At 45.5% G+C, this 19,924-nt stretch overlaps 1 protein-coding gene across 1 annotated transcript in view; it reads right to left on the bottom strand.

Annotated features, from left to right (window-relative positions):
* The window catches only part of MTHFD1L (methylenetetrahydrofolate dehydrogenase (NADP+ dependent) 1 like), a 1,218,839-nt gene that overhangs the window by 1,089,041 nt on the left and 109,874 nt on the right, over positions 1–19,924 (bottom strand). The gene's annotated exons all lie outside the window — the stretch shown is intronic.

The raw sequence follows: 19,924 nt of genomic DNA, 5'->3' as shown, positions 1-19,924 counted from the left end.
AGCCCGGAAAATGGACGGCGCTGGCTTTCGCCAGCAAGGCGCTGACCCCGACCGAGACCAGATACGCACAGATAGAGCGAGAGGCCCTGGCAATCAAGTGGGCCTGCAGCCATTTTCATCTTTACTTACAAGGACAACCATTCGTGATGGTCACCGATCATCAACCCCTAGTGCCGCTTTTCAAGGGCACTGCTCCTCACCCACCACCACGTATCGAGAGGTGGGTGATCCAGCTGCAAACCTATGACATGGAAGTGGTATACAGACCGGGAGCCAAAAATCCAGCCGACTACCTATCGCGCCACCCACTACCCCAAGAGCCAGTAGCTGCAGACGGAGACTGTGAGGAATATGTCCAGTGGGTAGCACTCACTTCCTGCCCCCAATGCATGACCATCGAAGAAATCAAGGAGGCGATAGTGGACGATAACCCATACCTGAGGTCGTTGCAAGCAGTACAAGAGGGATCCTGGACGGACTACCTACACCCCCCCAACACCTGGACAGCCGCAGATAAGGAAACCCTCACGAAATTCTGGCACATCCGCCATGAGCTTAGCGCCACGGAAGAAGGCATACTGCTGAGAGGGACCCGCCTAGTAATACCGAAACGTCTCAGACACCGAGCTACCCAGCTCGCCCACGGGGGCCACCAGGGTGCTACTAAAATGAAGGCGCGCATGCGAGGGAAGGTGTGGTTCCCTGAACTAGAAAACACAGTGGAAGAATATGTCAAGAATTGCATGTCCTGCCAGTTAACTAGCGAACCAGAAAGGCCGGTCCCCATAATCACTGAGGAAGCATGCACGACCCCGTGGTCCAAAGTCAGCGTGGACTTCGGAAGTTTCCCCGGAGAGGGCCACACCCTGGTAGTCATTGACTCATACTCTAAATACCCCATTGTGGAAAGAGTGCCATCCACGGCGTTCATACACGTGGGGCCAGTGCTCGAAAAAATATTTTCACTATTCGGATTCCCCGGCGAGATCAAGAGTGACAATGGACCGCCATTCCAAGGAACAGAGTTCGCCACGTTCTTGAAAAGTAGAGGCATCACCCACAGGCGCATCACCCCCCAGTGGCCACAAGCCAATGGAGAGGCCGAAAGGTTTATGCGAACTCTCAACAAAATGTTCAGGATTGCAGTGGTAGAGGAAGCTGACCCGGAGCAAAGATTACATGAGTTTCTGAGAGAATATCGAGGAACGCCCCACTGCACTACTCAGAAGAGCCCGTGGTCACTTATGTTTCAGGGCCAACGCAGAGACCTCCTTCCCATCGCCACAGGACCGACACCGGTAGGGGTTGACATGAGGGAGGCTCAAGAACGCCGACGCCGGAACAATGTGCGAGCGAGCCACCGGCGCAGAGCGATACCAAAGCAATTACATCGAGGAGATAAGGTTGTCATTAGGAACAGACGCCCGGGGGGAAAATTCCAAACATTCTACGAACCAGGCCCGTGGACTGTCACCAACACGAGAGGAACTATGGTGACGGCCAACAAGGGGGGGGAAGAAGTCTCGAGAAACACTTCATGGTTCAAAGTGGTCCCCCCTAGCCCGAGAGTAGAATCCGAAGCCATGGATGGAACCAACGAGCCGCCCCGAGTCGCAACACAAGAGGAAAAGGACGATTCAACAACTGAGACACGAGGGCCGGTGCCAGTGCAGGGAGGAGGACTGTCAATCATGTCCACCCCCATCCGGAATCCATCGCGCAGCGGGGAACGAGAGCCAGGCCGCACCCCGCGGTACAGTCTGAGGCCTAATCCCCGTCCAAGTCAAAGACTAAATGACTACGCCTGCCAGCTGAGACCCTGAAGTCGTCATCAAGGGGACACGCAAGTACAGAACGCCTGGTCAACAATTATTGTGATATTCTGAATAGCATTGGGTTGAACATTTTCAAAGTTTTGTGTAGTTGGATAGAGATGTAGTGCGGTTAGCACACTAGCAGATGCACGTAACACGCATCCACACATCCGCAGGCCAGGCGTGGCCTGCGGGGGTCAATAAATGGAAGGCGTGCGCTCGGGCACGTCACTTCCGACGAGAACCAAGTGTGTGGGCTGTTGGCTGTCGCTGCGCGTGTCCACCCCGGCGCATGCGACCAGGCCTAATTATCAAGGCCCACGCCGGAACACCACAATACCTATGTTTTTTAGATTAATTTTTTGCTTTCCAACATTCGGGCTCTATTTCTTGCAGGGTTGTCGGCATTTCTTTGCTGCCTCTCACGATTTTCTTTGAACCGCTTGACTGAGTGGCAGTATAAGTTTCTGTTCCTTTTTATTCACTTTTTGAGCGGAAGGGTAACAGGTCCACATGTTCATGTACTTTACATGCTTTGGTGGACATTGATGCTTTTTTTGGCATTTTTCTGTATTCTCTGCGATGGCCGGTTTTACAGGAAATCTTTTTGGGACTTACACGTGTCATTCATTGGTGATTCTTCCCGTTTCTCTCAATATTTCTGTCAAAATCGGGGTTTGATATTGTTTAACAAATAAAGTTATCATTTTGTTACCAGTCCCTGTATATTTGCAGCCTTGAAAAAGTTGCTGTTGTGACGGAACACGTGCTGCTGTCTTGATCTAATAAAGCACAAATGGAATTTTGGACTTCATTAATGGACTATGTTGGAAATAAATACCACTGATATGTTATCTACACACAACCTAATCTCCTAGACTTTGTATTTTGGACTAAAATAAGATTACTTGGATATCAAACTGTATGCTGTTTATGTATTATAAACCTTAAGATTTATGATGTGGCACACACCCGCAGATAGCATGGTAGTGGACACCACAGACTTTAGTTAGTTTTCCTACCAGACCCTATAAGTACGTTCTTTAGGAGGTGCAATTGCTATACTGCAGCTACTCACTTGTTTTTCTGATTTGCACACATATGTTCATCTTACATGTGCAAACTGAATAATTGACAACTTCAAACATATGTTTGGAAATACCAAAATGCACATAAATAGGTTTATTTTCTTCATCACAGTATCCGCTAGCTAAACTCACAGTCATTCAATGAAGCTATTCGGGTTGATAGGCACCCCAAGTCCCGACTTTGGGGTGAAATGTTTCTCCAAGCTTGATCCGAGGCTTTTTCACCATTCAGCTGATGGAGGGATCTCATCACCTAATCGCCTCCTTCATACAGAAGGGCTGCTATTAGGAAAGGTCTCTCCTGCTTCCAAGTTGCAGACAATTATGCTGTTAAAGAGGTGTAAACGAGCCACTGCTCCCTACTATGAAGCTTTGTTTTTTTTTGTTATATAAGAGCTACACAAAGTCACACTGAATCAGATGTAAACTTCTTTGGCAGGCATTCGGAAAAGATACCAACAAGGGCACCATCTCCGCACCCGACTGTCGCACTGCAAGTAAATGGGTAATTCCTTCCAGTAAATACCTTCTTCAAAAGTTATCCATGTTTATCACTTTATACCAATCCTTTAACCATTTAATCATGAATCTTCCTGTTATTCAAACACTGCGGAGACAGCGATGTTGCGCTATGATTGTTTATTCAGCAGTTTCAAATGTCTTGTGCTGGCCATCCAGGCTTTAACACAATGGCATGTGCAATCAATCATAATTCGGAGTGTGCTCATGTCCATTAAAAACACCCAATGCATTTCGAACCGCTTGGTTCTTCGTCAGGGGTTATCTAGACAAATAGATGAAGAGAAAAGAAACATCTAAATTGACTGCTCAATACCTCCCCTGTGTACATTGAAATCTTAAACTTAAACATACTTCTGGTATGTGGTTTGTGTATTATTGGGGTTACCATAGGGTGGAGGTTAGTCTAAGTTTAAGATTTCAATGTACACAGGGGAGGTATTGAGCAGTCAATTTAGATGTTTCTTTTCTCTTCATCTATTTGTCTAGATAATCCCTGACGAAGAACCAAGCGGTTCGAAATGCATTGGGTGTTTTTAATGGACATGAGCACACTCCGAATTATGATTGATTGCACATGCCATTGTGTTAAAGCCTGGATGGCCAGCACAAGACATTTGAAACTGCTGAATAAACAATCATAGCGCAACATCGCTGTCTCCGCAGTGTTTGAATAACAGGAAGATTCATGATTAAATGATTAAAGGATTGGTATAAAGTGATAAACATGGATAACTTTTGAAGAAGGTATTTACTGGAAGGAATTACCCATTTGCTTGCAGTGCGACAGTCGGGTGCGGAGATGGTGCCCTTGTTGGAGTCTTTCAGAAACTGCTGTGATTGGGGTGGTTCACAGCAACTGTTCGCACACAATAATTACAAAAATGAGCATGAAAAATGAACAGACCGTTTAAAGGAAGTAGTGCATTCTCTCATTAACTTTAGCTATTCTGAAAAGATAGACAGTCATGTTTTAAGGCAGAGGTCTTCAAACTTTTGAAGGTTGAGCCTCTCCAGCTGAATTTTTTTATATGTCGGGCCCCACCACCACCTGACAAAAATTTCTGGAATTTCTGTTCAAACACCTGACTGGGATTTGTCTATTGGCAACTTAAAACGCTTTTAGCCCTGTGATCATTGCACTCCTGCTGAGGTTCCGTGAATTCTGACCCTGGGTCATAATGGTCTTGGTTCTGTTACGAATTTGGTAACAGCGAACCGTAAACAGTGAGCTCAGCAAGCATGAGTGTTTCCGTCATGTTACATTGATGGATTCACTGTGTATTCGACGATTTCGTTCTGAAACCCTTGGGTTCTATTTTGTGCATGGCAGCCATTTTGTGGTTGCCCTCACATAGGCCTATGACTGTGGCTGAACAAGTCTCTGGGACACGTACACCTTGGCTTGAGCTTGTGCTGACTCCTGTTTGACCTGAAGTGAACTGACCCTGCTGCCTGAAGCTGACCTTGCCAAACCAGTTCTTGCCCTTTAGCTGGTCAAGATAGAGATCAAAGAGCAGGACATTGCTGAGTTTATGGTACATGCACACACCCTTCTATCATGCTTCTCATCTGTTTCTGTTCCTTCTTTTATGGCCTATTTATGATTTGGGTTGAGGTCTTTTATTATGGGTTCTTGTCCGGCTTGTTAGAAAGAAGAATGTTTATTATGATTAATTTTGGGCTGGACAAACTGAAAAATGGGCTTGTCATCATGCTCCTGCTTTTTGTCGTGGAAACATGTGAGTGGTCAAACTGTAAATAAGGAATGTCTGCCTGAAGCACAATTTTTTGTATAAAAAGGGATGGCTTGCTTTGTAAAGTTGAGCAGTCTCCTGAGAACATACACCGTGTTGTACTTCTAGGATCTCTGTTACTGGCTGCAGCTAAAAAATTTGATCTTTGACGTCACCAAGAAGTACCCCGTGTCTCTGTATTCTAAGACAGGTGGACCCGGAGACTTTGGGCGTTTCCCCTGGCGCCGCTGGGTTCTAAAAACCCGGTTCTTCAATTGGCGCCCAACGCAGGGCGACTTCAGCGGTACCGGTCCAAGCCTGAAGATCGTGAGGAGCTTCGTGTGAAAATTCTGGAGGAAGGCCTGCCACTACATCGACCCCTGTATGTCGTCGTGGTCCGAAAGTCTTTGCTGCGAGGTTCCCCGCTTTCCGACGGCTACGAAGGACTGCTGCCCTGACTGTCGCCCTGTCTTGGAGCCCTTAGACGATTTGTAAAGCGAGACGATAGACGGGTCTTCTGGTGACGTGATCGATACCTCAGTTAAGTATGAGTAGAGCGTCTCCCAGTCCTTAGTTTTTGGGTATCCTTGGGATCTTTGATTTGGGACTTGCAAGCTCCAAAGCTGAGGGACTCGTGTATTCACGAGACTATCGTATTCGATATTCCCTTGAAGTTTGAAGCTAGACTAGTGAGCGAAGATGCCTGGTCTTAGCAGACTTGGAAAGTTATTTTGTTGTGGTTGTAATAGGGATTCCCGATTGGAGGATTAGTGTCCGGTTCCTCCGATTGGAACTCCAACCTATGAGCTCTATTTGAAACATGGCGTGGGCTCCATCACGTATAATGAAGTGTGGATTTGCTACACTAGAAAGGACGGTGTCCTAAAGTGGCCCCAATATGGTAGTTATGACACGGAGATTTTAGATAATTTAGAAGTTAAACTCTTCAGGAAGAAAGCCCGGCCGGCGATGTTTGACTCTTTCCGCCTCTGGCGAAAGGAAGCCAAACAGAAAGAGAAATAAAAGAGAGAAGGGTATTTTGATAATGCAAGCTGCTATACAGTTTAAAGATAATGAAGAAGAACAAGCGAGTGAGCAGTTGCACAGGCAACGTAGAATGGCGATTGATAAGTGTTATCCAGCTTTGCCACCTCATCAGCAAGATGCGACAAAGGAACTTGAGAAGGATCCTTTGATGTCCCGTTTGTTGAGGTCGCCACCCCCTTATGTGCAAAGTGCTACAGCACCTCTGCAACCTTTAGTTGCGCAACCTCCGGTTGCTTTGCCTCCGGTTATTGCACAGCCGCCAGCTCCTCTTCAGTTGGCTCCTATTCCTCTGGTGCAGCCTTCTCAAGGGCCGCCGACTTTGCTACCTGCTCCGTCTCCAATTCTTACGACTTTGTCTCCTGTTCTTGCTACTTCTTCTGCTACCGCTCCTATATTGGTTTCCTCTCAGTCTGCCTTGTCTCCTGTCCTTCTGTCAACTTCTCCTTCTGTTCGACAGAGGATGACTGATACCGTTACTGGTCTCCTTTCCCCTCTCTTTGGGTCACTAGGTATGACCCCTGTTTCAGAGCGTAAACAATTATATAGCCAATTGCCTGGTCCCGACGAGCGGACAGTACTGGATCATTTGGCACGTAAATGGGTAACTAATACTTTGAGATATGATTTAGAATCTGTTACGGATGTCTTCCGTCAATGGGAAGCACCAAAGCTGAGGTATGTTTTTGATGAAATGTGTACTTTCCTTCGTGAAGAATGGGAAGATGGTGAATTGGGACAGACTCCGCCTGAGTTCTTCCGTGTACAGTAAGAGTTTGCGAAGGGAACTATAGTGGGTCTCGATGTTGAGAGAGCAGTTGCAACATTGTTGTAGTTTAGGAGTAAGTCTCCTTCTCAGCCGTTGTTTGAGCCTGATCCTTCTGTTAGGAGGAAAGTGCGACAATATCCAATGAGGGAGGTTCCTCCGGTGTGGAAAGAGGCCGTTCAGGCCGATGTTAATGCTGGTATTGTAGCTGCACCAGCCCATTTTCAGCGTGTTTGGGTACATGTTCCATGGAAGCGAGCTGAAGTTTTGGCTCTTAAACAGACTTTGCCTGACCCCCGTAAAAATCCTGCAGGGTATTATAAGGAATTATCACAGACTGCAGACTCATGTATTATGAATTTAGCCGATATAGACATGTTGTTTGGGAATGTGGTTCCACAGCCTTTATGGGGATTGATTCTTCACACGGATCATGCGCAAGAGTTAGGTGATACCTGGGTTAATATTGGTGCTGCGGATGGTCGACAAGTTGGTGGTGCTAAACCTGAGCCTCTAGTTGCAGAACTTCCTGGTAGGATTGTTACTTATATGAAGACTTTAATGCCTGCTATGCGAGTAAACTGGGACAAACTGTCTGCGTGTAAGCAGAAGAAAGATGAAAGTGTGTCTGATTTCTTCACTAGGTTTGAAGAAACATTTATTGACCATAGTGGTCAAGACATGAGTACGGAAGGTGGTCAACGGTTGTTTGTTGATAAGTTTGTGCATAACTTGCTTCCCGAGTTGTGTACTAAATTGAAGGATTCAGAGAGTTCTTGGGCTGTTTCCTCATCAGCACAGATATTGGCTACTGCACAGTACTACGAAAATAGGGATAAGGATGAGAAGGATAGAGCAGACAAGAAGACTAAAGAGTTGAAAACAAAGGTTCTTTTGCAGCAAGCGTATCCGCCTCGTAGTAGCCAACGTGATTATCAGCAGCCTCAGCAGTTTCAGAGAAACCCGCAAAGGTTTGAGCCTCCTCACCGCGTTTTCCTGCAGGTCCTAATCAGTGTGCATATTGTAAAGAACAGGGCCATTTTAAAAATAGTTGCCCGGTTCTGCTACAGCGCACGAATGGTGTTTCTGGTGTGAGAGGTCGAGGTGTTCAGCAAGCTTCTAGAGGTAGGCTACGTGGTGTGTTCCCCCAGAATGCGCGTTCCTTTCCTCCACAAAATTCAATGAATTGTTTTGATCAGCAAAATGGTGCGTCTGGTAGGACGACTCAGTACTATGCTGACGACTACTATGTCGAAGGTGAAAATATGGACGGTAATGATTGCTAGGACAGCCATAGACAAAGAGAGGGAGTTGTTTCAGTTCCAGTAGATCAGAGTGGACCTTATGTTGAAGTGATTACATCAGGTGTGTCAGAGCCTTTTCTGTTGGATACTGGTGCTGCGAAGAGTTCTATTATGCACTCTAAACTCCCTGGCGCACCTTTGTCTGGCTTGACGAATGTTTCATTAGGATTTTCTGGCACCCCAGTTAGAAACCCGATTTCAAGTATCCTGTCTCTTTCTGTTGGACCGTGTGAATTCGAAGCACCCCTTATTTTGACGACAGGTTGTGGTGAGAATTTGTTGGGATTGGATCTATTGAAAAGATTGTATGCAACACTACAATGTTCTCCTTCGGGAGTACAACTCACATTAGGTAAGAGAGTGATCTCTCCGATGTATTTGTCGAAAGACCAACTCCAGGCCGAATTGTCTTCTCTTCCTGATATTCTTTGGGCTACTGGTCCTAATGATGTGGGTCTTTTGGAGATACCGCCATATGTTGTGACACTGAAAGCAAATGTTCGAATGCCACGTATTCCCCTATATAGGATCTCTAGTGATGGTGAAAGAGCGTTGCTAGCGATCATTCATGACCTGATTGAGAAAGATGTGATTGAAGAAACGAGAGGTAATGTGTGCAATAGTCCGGTTTTGTCTGTTCTGAAACGTACTGATTCTTCACAACCGCCTGTATATAGGTTCGTGATCGATCTTCGTGAGGTGAATAAGATTGTAGTTCCTCAATTTCCTGTTGTTCCAGATATTACTGCCTTACTGACCATGATTCCAGCTTCAGCCACTTGGTTTTCTGTGATTGATTTGAAGAATGCTTTCTTCAGCATCCCGATTGCCGAGGAGAGTAGAGATATTTTCGGCTTCTCTTTAGGAGGTCGAAGCTTCCGGTTCAAGCGCGCTCCTCAAGGCTATTGTGAGAGTCCATCAATCTATAGTCAGGCTTTGAAAACACAGCCTGATACAATTGTCTTACCTGATGGTGCTGCTCTTGTTCAGTATGTCGACAATTTGTTAGTTGCTGCTGACAATGAAGAGATTTGTAAAGAAGCTACTTTGTCGTTGTTGCGTCATTTGTCTGACTTCCATCATAAGGTGTCTCTTTCAAAGCTGCAGTATTGTCGACAAGAAGTGACCTACTTAGGTCATCTCTTATCGAAGGAGGGAAGAAGATTGACCCCAGAAAGAATCCAAGCGATTGCGAGAATGAGTGTGCCAACCACACAGAGAGAAGTGCGTGCTTTCCTGGGTATTACGTCGTATTGTAGACAGTGGATTCCAAATGTTTCGCTTCTTGCGAAGCCTTTGATAGCTCTTACTGTTAAGGATACTCCGAATCCTATTCCTTGGACTGACGAATGCCAGAAGAGTTTTTCAGAATTGCGTGATGCGTTGTGTTCGGCTCCTGTGTTGGGTACCCCGACTACAGTAAGCCTTTCACACTATGTCCACGAGAGAGAGGGATGTGCATTGTCAGTTTTGGCACAGCATTTCGGCGATAAGCAACGTCCATGTGCGTATTTCTCGTCGACTTTGGATCCGGTAGCTAGAGCGTTGCCGAGTTGTTTGAGAGCTACAGCGGCAGCGGCTGTTTCTATTCGACAGTCTGCTGGCTTGGTGATGGATAATATGTTGATTGTAATGGTTCCACATGCAGTGGATACATTGTTAAACAGGACGAAGACACAGCACTTAACTAGTGCTCGATTGTCAGGTTATGAGTTGACACTCTTAGCGAGTCATGTGCATATAAAGAGATGCAACACGTTGAATCCAGCTACGTTGTTGCCGATTTCAGTGGAGACAGATGTTTCTAAGCAGCATGATTGTTTTCTTAGGACAGAGGAGAAAACGAAAAGGAGAATAGACCTTAGGGACACTCCTCTTTCAAAATGTGATGGTACCTTATGGGTAGATGGTTCGTGCTTCAAGCTTCCGAATGGTGATACGACTGCGGCATATGCTGTTACGACTTTGCACACGATTGTTGAAGCTACACGTATCCCACATAACTCAGCTCAAGCAGCAGAGTTGATTGCATTGACAAGAGTGTGTGTGTTGTCGAAAGGGAAACGAGTGACTGTGTACATTGATAGCCAGTATGCGTTTGGTGCGGCTCATAGTTTTGGACGATTGTGGAAAGAGCGTGGGTTTCTGACTTCGCATGGAGCTAAGATTCAGCATGGTCAGTTGGTAAATGAGCTTCTTGAGTCACTTACTTTGCCGTTGCAAGTTGCGATCGTGAAATGCAGTGCACATAAGAAGGTTACCGATGACGTTGGTCGTGGTAATGCGTTTGCAGATGAAGTTGCGAAAGAAACGGCAAGGGATGTGATGAGTCGAATGTATGTTGCGGGTCCGGCGAGATGGGTTCCGGATAGAGGAATGTGTGAAGATACGATAGAAAGTGTGAAGTCAATTCAAGCTGAAGCTACAGAGAAAGAGTTGAGCGTATGGAGAGAGAGTACGGGTAAATTGGATTTGAATGGTTGTTGGGTTGAGTTGTCAGAGCATCAGCGATGGTTGTTACCCGATGCGTACGTGCTTGCAGTGGTTACAATGGCGCATGCAATGGCTCATATCAGTACGAAAGGGATTTGTAAGTTGTTGGCTCCAGTATAGCAAAATGCTGGAATTCCTAAGTGTGCAGAGAATGTGGTCAAAAATTGTATGGTTTGTCTGATGTACAATTCTGGCAAGGGAACTCCAACTCCAGCTGGTCATTTTGCGCCTCCAACGTATCCGTTCGAGGTTTTGCAGCTAGATTTCATCCACATGGAGAGGTGCAACAATTTGAAGTATGTACTCGTGGTTGTTTGTGCCTTTTCGAGATGGGTAGAAGCATATCCCCTAAAAGATAATACTGCCTTCTCCACAGCTAAAGCCCTTGTTAAGGAGTTTTTCCCTAGGTATGGTTTGCCGAGAATGGTCTGGAGTGACAATGGGAGTGAATTTGTGGGTCAAGTGATGAAGAGAGTATGTGATGGATTAGGAATTCGTCAGAAATTCCATGCTGCAAATCACCCCCAATCAGCTGGTCTAGTGGAGTGCTATAATGGCACCCTTAAGTTGAAATTGGCCAAGATACAAGTGAGCTCTGGTCTTCAATGGCCTGATGCTTTGCCATTAGCACTTTTGTCAACTAGGATGACTGTACATTCTCGAGTGGGACTTAGTCCATATGAGATAGTTTTTGGTCGCCTGGCAAACATATGGGGAGTGCCGAGGCCGACAAAATTCAGCGAGATCGAACACCCTGTACTGCTTGATTACCTGTACGAATTGACGGCTAAATTGCGTGTCTTACACCAACAGGTTCATGATACATTGCCTCAGGCTTCTGAAGATTCAGGACACGCCATTGATCCTGGCTCCTGGGTCCTAGTGAAGAACTTTCAGCGGACAAAGAACGATCAGCCCCGCTGGACCGGTCCCTACTTGGTGCTATTGTCTACGCGATCTGCAGTACAAGTGCAAGGGAAGAAAAACTGGATCCACGGCGTACATTGTAAGAGGGTTCCTTTGTCTCTGCCGTACGACCGGTGGGTCCAGGAGGGCATTCCTGATTCAGAAACTGACACCGTGCCTCGTTTTCTGCCTTTTAGCGATGCACGTTTAATTGGGACGAGTTCTGAGCGTGAAAGTGACGATCTTCTGCAAGAAGCTGTGCCACCGTCAGTTCGACTGGACACTACCAAGCCTGAACTCTTGTTCCGTGATCAGACATTGCCTGGAAAAGACCGTTATAATTTGCGACCAAGAGTTGTGGGACTAATAAAGTGAAAATCCTTTTTTGCTTTTTCTGAAAGTTCAGCTCTCCCGTCTGAGAAACTGTTTTGACTGATTTTTGTTTTTCGAACAGCCATCCGGGTTCTGCTGTAGGGTCACGGTGTAAAGACTTGGGAGTGCAAGCCAAAGACATAAGATCAATGGTTCTGGTTGGTCCTAGGGCGTTCCCTGGACTGACAGACGCATTCCTTAGCACGGAACACCCAACCGCCGCGAGCAGCACGGTTAGAGGATGGAGTTTTTCGAGATGGAGAGACCTGTTGAAGAAATGAGTTTTAAGAGCAAAATGTGCCGAATTATGAGTAGAAAGTGTTTTTTGGTATTATGTCTTTTCATGTTACTTAGCTTGATGATGTTCTTGACGGGATATATTCTATTCTCTTTCTAAGTGACGTTTGCACCCACTACACAACCCATACCTTCTTCTACTGTTTCTTCGTATTCTTTTCATCCTCTGCCTGAACATGAGTCCATTAGGAGATTGGAATTTGTTAATAACTCCTTTGTTCAGCTTCTGCACCAACACCAGCTAGTAGTGAACATGACAAATTGTTGGGTGTGTGGCCTTATGCCCCATACTACCGATAAAGGTATTCCTTACCTGGTCCTGCCATTCAGCTATAATGGTTCCGTGTGGGCATACAGAACGATGTTCATCTATGCTCGTGAAGTCTACCCCCTACGTTCTGTGAGAGACAATCCAAAGAATAGTGCTCTAGTTAAGGGAATAGTCGATATGATTAAAGGAGCAAGTTCCTATGAGACTATCCCGAGAGATGAGACACTAGCGTATATTGGATGGAATGTGACCGGATATGGAGCTAGTCTGAGTAAGAACCAGCAAGCGAAAAGATCCTCTCCGATTTGGATTGTACCCCATCAGGGTCATTTTTGTCTGCAAGGTAATGGCAAGAATCCGAGAGCTCAGTTAGGGAAGAGTATCTGCACTGAGATGTACGTTTTTGCGTCCCAGACTTCCCCATCGTTCCTAGCAGCTAAGGGTACCTATTTCGTCTGTTACGATAGAGCATACACATGGTTGCCCCCTGATTTCTCTGGCACATGTTTTGTCTCGTTCCTGTTGCCTCTACGTATACAGCTGCGGCAGATTACCACAAGACGAGAGTTGTTAGAGGTGTCTTCAGTAAGGAAGATACTGCATAACAAGAATTGGGAGATTTTCTGAAGGGTTTTCTGCCGTTTTGGGGACCTATGGTTAACAGCAGGAACATATGGCAATTGACGAGAGTGGTTGAGGCAACCATAGTTGAAACTGCAGGTGCCGTTAGCAACTTGACTGCTGAGCTCCAGTTGGATCGCCTTATGACTCTTCAGAACAGGGTTGCGTTAGATGTCATACTTTCAGATAGAGGAGGGGTATGTAAATTGATTCAATCGAGCTGCTGCGTTTTTATTCCAGACAACGCTCCGACAGTGTACCAAGCCATTTCCAAGCTACATAAGATCTCCGAGTCTGTGCATGTGGACGAAGGAGATTGGTCGTTGATGGGATGGTTTTGGGGATTGTTATCCACTTGGGGATGGAAGATTCTGATGGTCAGTGGGGTGGTATTAGCTATCCTTTTCCTGTTCTGTCTTTGTGTACAGTGTGCTCCTGCTATATGTAGCCTTTGTGCTACCTCGTGTGCAAGGAGACCTGTATCAAGAGACATGCTAAGTAATAGGATGATGCTACAGCAACATCTTGATGATCTGATGAGTATAGACCTGGATTCAGATTGACGTGGGTTTAGGTCATTGCCTATGTAAGGGCAAAAGGAGGGCCTGAGGTTCCGTGAATTCTGACCCTGGGTCGTAATGGTCGTGGTTCTGTTACGAATTTGGTAACAGCGAACCGTAAACAGTGAGCTCAGCAAGCATGAGTGTTTCCGTCTTGTTACATTGATGGATTCACTGTGTATTTGACGATTTCGTTCTGAAACCCTTGGGTTCCATTTTGTGCATGGCAGCCATTTTGTGGTTGCCCTCACATAGGCCTATGACTGTGGCTGAACAAGTCTCTGGGACACGTACACCTTGGCTTGAGCTTGTGCTGACTCCTGTTTGACCTGAAGTGAACTGACCCTGCTGCCTGAAGCTGACCTTGCCAAACCAGTTCTTGCCCTTTAGCTGGTCAAGATAGAGATCAAAGAGCAGGACATTTCTGAGTTTATGGTACATGCACACACCCTTCTATCTTGCTTCTCATCTGTTTCTGTTCCTTCTTTTATGGCCTATTTATGATTTGGGTTGAGGTCTTTTATTATGGGTTCTTGTCCGGCTTGTTAGAAAGAAGAATGTTTATTATGATTAATTTTCGGCTGGACAAACTGAAAAATGGGCTTGTCATCATGCTCCTGCTTTTTGTCGTGGAAACATGTGAGTGGTCAAACTGTAAATAAGGAATGTCTGCCTGAAGCACATTTTTTTGTATAAAAAGGGATGGCTTGCTTTGTAAAGTTGAGCAGTCTCCTGAGAACATACACAGTGTTGTACTTCTAGGATCTCTGTTACTGGCTGCAGCTAATAAATTTGATCTTTGACGTCACCAAGAAGTACCCCGTGTCTCTGTATTCTAAGACAGGTGGACCCGGAGACTTTGGGCGTTTCCCCTGGCGCCGCTGGGTTCTAAAAATCCGGTTCTTCACTGCCAGTGTAATGTAAAAAGCAACATTGTCGCCTTTCTGGGAAGAGCTGTCCCTCCCTGGACGGGGTTAAATTCCGAGAGCTGAAATGCTTCAGCTGCAATGGGAGGCAGGAAGCCTTCTCTGCTAAAATTGAAAGCAAGTAACAGACATTCATTTCATCTGCAGTGTGAGGCAAGGAGTCTCCTCTGCTCTGAAATTGTCACTTTCAGTTTTAGCAAAGGGGGCTCCTTGCCTCCCACTGCAGCTAAAGCATTTCAGCTGTAAGAATTAACCAGGAAAGCCCCCCCCCCCAACCCTGTGTGTGGCAGCCTGGCTGAGACAGCTTCCCAGCGCACACAGTAGCACCCGAGTACTTCACAGGTCTTTAAACAACCTTTTTCTTGTTAAGGAGGCTTTAATGTTTTTCACCCCTTCTTAGGGCCCCTGCCGCTCCACTCTGCCGTTCGTTTGAAGAATCAGAGGACAAAGGTGAGATTTTAGGGAGGAGCGCCCCCCCTGATACGGTGTCGCGTCCCCCCAGGGAGGCGTGCCCCGCAGATTGAAGAACTCTGTTTTAAGGTATTCCAGATGGAGCAACTGCTGCCCTGTTAATAAGTGTGACATGGCGATCCCAACATCCTCATATTCGTTCTCACCGATTCCGGGTCCTATCACGTTACAGTGTAACCTTATCCCACCCAATCAGGTTTGACCCGGAACCGCCATTGTTTAAGTATATACCATTCATCAGCCTGCCGTGCTATGCACTTTCCTAGAGATAGAAGCATAACTTAGATCCCTCATTAGTTGGAATTTCAGACTCTGCCTCTGTGGGGCTCCTTGCCCTTCCTTGCCAAATAATAGGCAATTCTCTAAGGCATCAATTATTGTGTCCGGATGATGATCCCCTCATTAGGTTAAGGGTCGAAACGTTGTCGACCTGTGCACTGCGACACATTTATTTCTGTATCATTTTTTATGTGCAACTGTGCTTCTTATATGGCTATGTCCTGATCTTGAATTGTTTCACAGCCTCTCAGTACATATGCCTGAGATGAGTAATTCACTCTCCTTGCGAATATTGTCCCACCTTTATGTTTTCCTTACCTTCCTAATAAATGATATATAATCCATTTCGATTTACAAAAGACATAGTTAACATTATTTCTCTCTGTTGATTATATGATCTATTTTATGTAGTGGGGATTCGAATTTTCCTGTGCAAATACCTACACCCCAAGTCCCTTGCAGACTATTGGGTTCCTTGTTCCTTCATAATCTGTTAATAAGTAGCTCAGAAATGATTAACTGAGGCGCTAATTACCTGCCTGACCCATGGAGTTGTTGGTACATGATGAGGAAAGAGAGCAACAGACTGCAGCAGAGTATGAACGCCGCCATGATGCACAGAGGGAAACACCCGTTACAACGAATGCATCGCATCGCGATGCCATCGCAACGCAACTATTACAACGCGGCGGGCTCCACAACGCATGCCATATGTACGCATGCTACTACATCGCATTCACAGATACATCGCTAGCGATTACATCGCTAGCAATGCCTTTGGTGTGAATATAACAAGCAAATAAATACATGAATGACACTTCAACAACGTGCGCGGCCAGGTGTGAAGTTGTACAAATGTATACATGACTTTGGTGTGAATATCAAATAAATACATGAAGGCGACTTCAACAACGTGCGCGGCCGACTTTGGTGCTGGGAAACCAGGTTCGAGCCTGAAATAAACAAGCAAATAAATAGATGGCTTCACAACATAAAAATGGATGTTCCCATTTTGGTGTGAAGTTGTAGAAATGTATACATGACTTTGGGCTCAAATATGTATGTTCCGATTTTTGTGTCAAGTTGTAAGAATTTATACATGACTTTGGTGTGAATATGTACCATCAAAACTACAGGGCCACACCAAAGAGGAGAGGATGTGGTCTGTCGGCTAGCGCAGGCTGACTTTGGTGCTGGGAAACCAGGTTCGAGCCTCTTATCGAGCCATAACAATCGATATTGACTTTGGTGTTTAATAAATATTTGTTTTAAAAAACAAATAAAAATGATGTTCCGACTAAGGTGTGAAATTGTTTTTAAAAAAATTTATATTAATCATGTATCATTGGTGCTGGAGTATAAGGTTCGAGACTGGTATTGAACACTGACAAGCTGTGTGCTAGTTATATAGTCATAAAAATACATGAATTATGCATGGATGCAGGGTGGGTGCATTAATGATTGTTGGGTGGATGGGTGGATGCATGGATGGATGCATGGATGGATGCATGCATGATGGGTGGATGGATGCATGAATGATGGATGCAGGATGGATGCAGGATGGATGGGTGAATGGATGGATGAGTGGATGCATGAATGAATGATGTATGGATGCAGGGTGGATGGATGAGTGGGTGCATGAATGATGTATGGATGGATGCATGGATGCATGCATGATGGGTGGATGCATGATGGGTGGGTTGATGGATGGGTGGATGCATGAATGAATGATGTATGGATGCAGGGTGGGTGCATTAATGATTGTTGGGTGGATGGGTGGATGCATGGATGGATGCATTGATGGATGCATGCATGATGGGTGGATGCATGGTGGACGAATGCATGAATGATGGATGCAGGATGGGTGGATGGATGGATGAGTGGATGCATGAATGAATGATGTATGGATGCAGGATGGGTGGGTGGATGGGTGGATGCATGAATGATGTATGGATGGATGCATGGATGCATGCATGATGGGTGGATGCATGATGGGTGGCTGGATGGATGCATGAATGATGGGTGGATGCATGATGGATGAATGATTGTTGGGTGGATGCATGGGTGCAGGATGGATGCACGATGGGTGGGTGGGTGGATGGATGGGTGTATGGATGAATGATATATGGATTCAGCATGGATGGGTGGGTGGATGGATGGATGGTGGATGCATGAATGATGTATGGGTGGATGGATGGATGATGGGTGGGTAGCTGGGGGGAACTATTTAAGGGATGGCAATAACATCGCTAGTGCCAATGTTTAAAGATTTGTTTAAGGAATGCCAAGAACATCGCTAGTGCCAATGTTTAATAAATATTTAAGGCTGAGGCGACCCATTCCAAATAATAAATTAAAATAATCACGCTAATGAAATGGCTGAACTCTATAGTTTTTAGACTAGTGTACTGTACACAGGACCCACTATTCTCCAGTCTTAGCACTGTTTTGTAAATGTAATTTTTAGTGGCTGCTAATGCAGGTACAAAATCGAGGGACTTCCCCGACCGTATTTCCGGATAGCTTGGTTTGCAGGCACTATATGTACAGACTTCCCCGACTGCATTTTCTGATAGCTGGTGTAGCTGGTACGATATCTACGTCATTCCCGGCCGCATTGTTGCAGGCGCAACTATGGACTGCCAGACTGCATATCCCGGGCCTTAATGTAATTTGTATTTTTTATTGTTGTGTGCGCATCGAAGGACTTTCTACACTGTAGCGGCTGCACTAATGATACCCAGCATTTCTAGTAATACAGCTTTATCGTGTGAAGTTACTATTGCAATTCATAACGAACACTATAAATTATTTGCAGGGTATCCCGACAATCATCTGTCCCCACACATTTCCAGGAGGGGTAGGGGCGGGTTCAGGCGGCAAATAACAAAAACCGCATTGTTTTGCACCTGCGACGTGATGTTCTGCGGGGAGATGTTCGGGCCAATGGGAAGCAATGCAATCGCGTTGCAAAAGGCTGCGATGTGTTTGCTCACGATGTAATGGTCGGGGCGAGGTCATGGACGCGATGTTAACGCACGCGATCTGTGTGGCCGCGATGTAACGTCATACATCCTGCACAGATGAGGGGCCTCTAGAGAAGCCCAGCAAAGTAAATGTAAATGCCAGCATTTGTAAAGCGCACAGCTATCCTTATAGAGGTGTCCCGGCGCTGGGGGCTGTCGGGAAGATTAAGCAAGCTATTGCCCAGTCACATGGTGCTGAGCTAACCTACCGCCGGAGCCAGAGATCGAACCGTGAACCCTGTGATCCGAAGTCAGGCACCCTTGCCGCTGCGGCACACCTCTTTCAAAGTAGAGGGGCATGAACGCCATGCCCCAGGCTTGAGATCACCTTACCGTAAACATGGTCTACTATTAAGACTAAAGAAGTCCTAGTGCTTTGGTAATTCCTCACGTGGACCATGAGATTAATGGAGATCCAGCTATTTATGAAAAAAAATGATTATTACAATTGGCAATGAATATTTCTGAAGAAAATATTGCTGTTGGTGATGTCACTGCTGATGCTCGGACAATTCTTGATGGAGCAAGAATTTGTGCTTGAGGTATTGTAGATGGCACAACAGCAAAGAATGAGAACAATTCTTACCAATGAAACGTGTCTCCTGCTGGGAATAATGGCAGCTGCTGGTCATAATCTGCTCAAGGAACAACGATTGATAAGTAGGGCAATCTCTGCTGGCGGCAATGCAATTACAAGTGCAACAATAAAGGCTTTGTTCGAACTGTACTATTGTGGAGACAATTCCTGGAGTTGGCAAAGATTTCTGTTTTGGGAAGTCTTGCAAGCGCCATGATTACTGAGGATGGCAACTGATACTACTAGAGGCACTCATGTCTAGCATTTGTCAGATGACTTTTTGTTAAAGATTCACAGAGAGAACCAAATAGGATTCTTGCATGTACATTTTCTGTTAGGACAGTATATTTTTTAATAATGGGATAATTGATTCTGGGGCAATGATGGGCTAGTGAATTAACTGCTGGAGAATAGATTATTTGTAGGTGAAAATGACAATGTAGAAGAATTGGGCTGAGTTAGAGGCATAACATTAAAAGGCATTTGGTAATGTTACAACTGGTGTATGGTTATTTCTAGACCTTTAATTCACAGAATATTATACATCCATAGGCATTTCACTCTGCTGACAAGGACTGACCCCAACACGCCAGACAAATAAAGTGGAAAAATCACACAAACTTAAAAATGGCAGCTCTACCCAAGACACCGGCACCTCTGAAGACGACCAGCGGAGAACCTAAAATCTAGCAACATGTTTGCCTCCATCCCCAAAGCCCTTTAAAGGCACACTTGTCAGAGAAGGAAGCTAATGCACACTTCTGCGGACACATGCACTCTGCACAATAAATAACATAAGAAAAGCTGAAACTTTGCATAAGTCATCTGAACAACACTTTCAAACGAAATGACAT

This window comes from Lissotriton helveticus, chromosome 6, assembly GCF_964261635.1.
Source record: "Lissotriton helveticus chromosome 6, aLisHel1.1, whole genome shotgun sequence".
NCBI lineage: Eukaryota > Metazoa > Chordata > Amphibia > Caudata > Salamandridae > Lissotriton > Lissotriton helveticus.
This window is presented reverse-complemented; position numbering and strand designations above follow the sequence as displayed.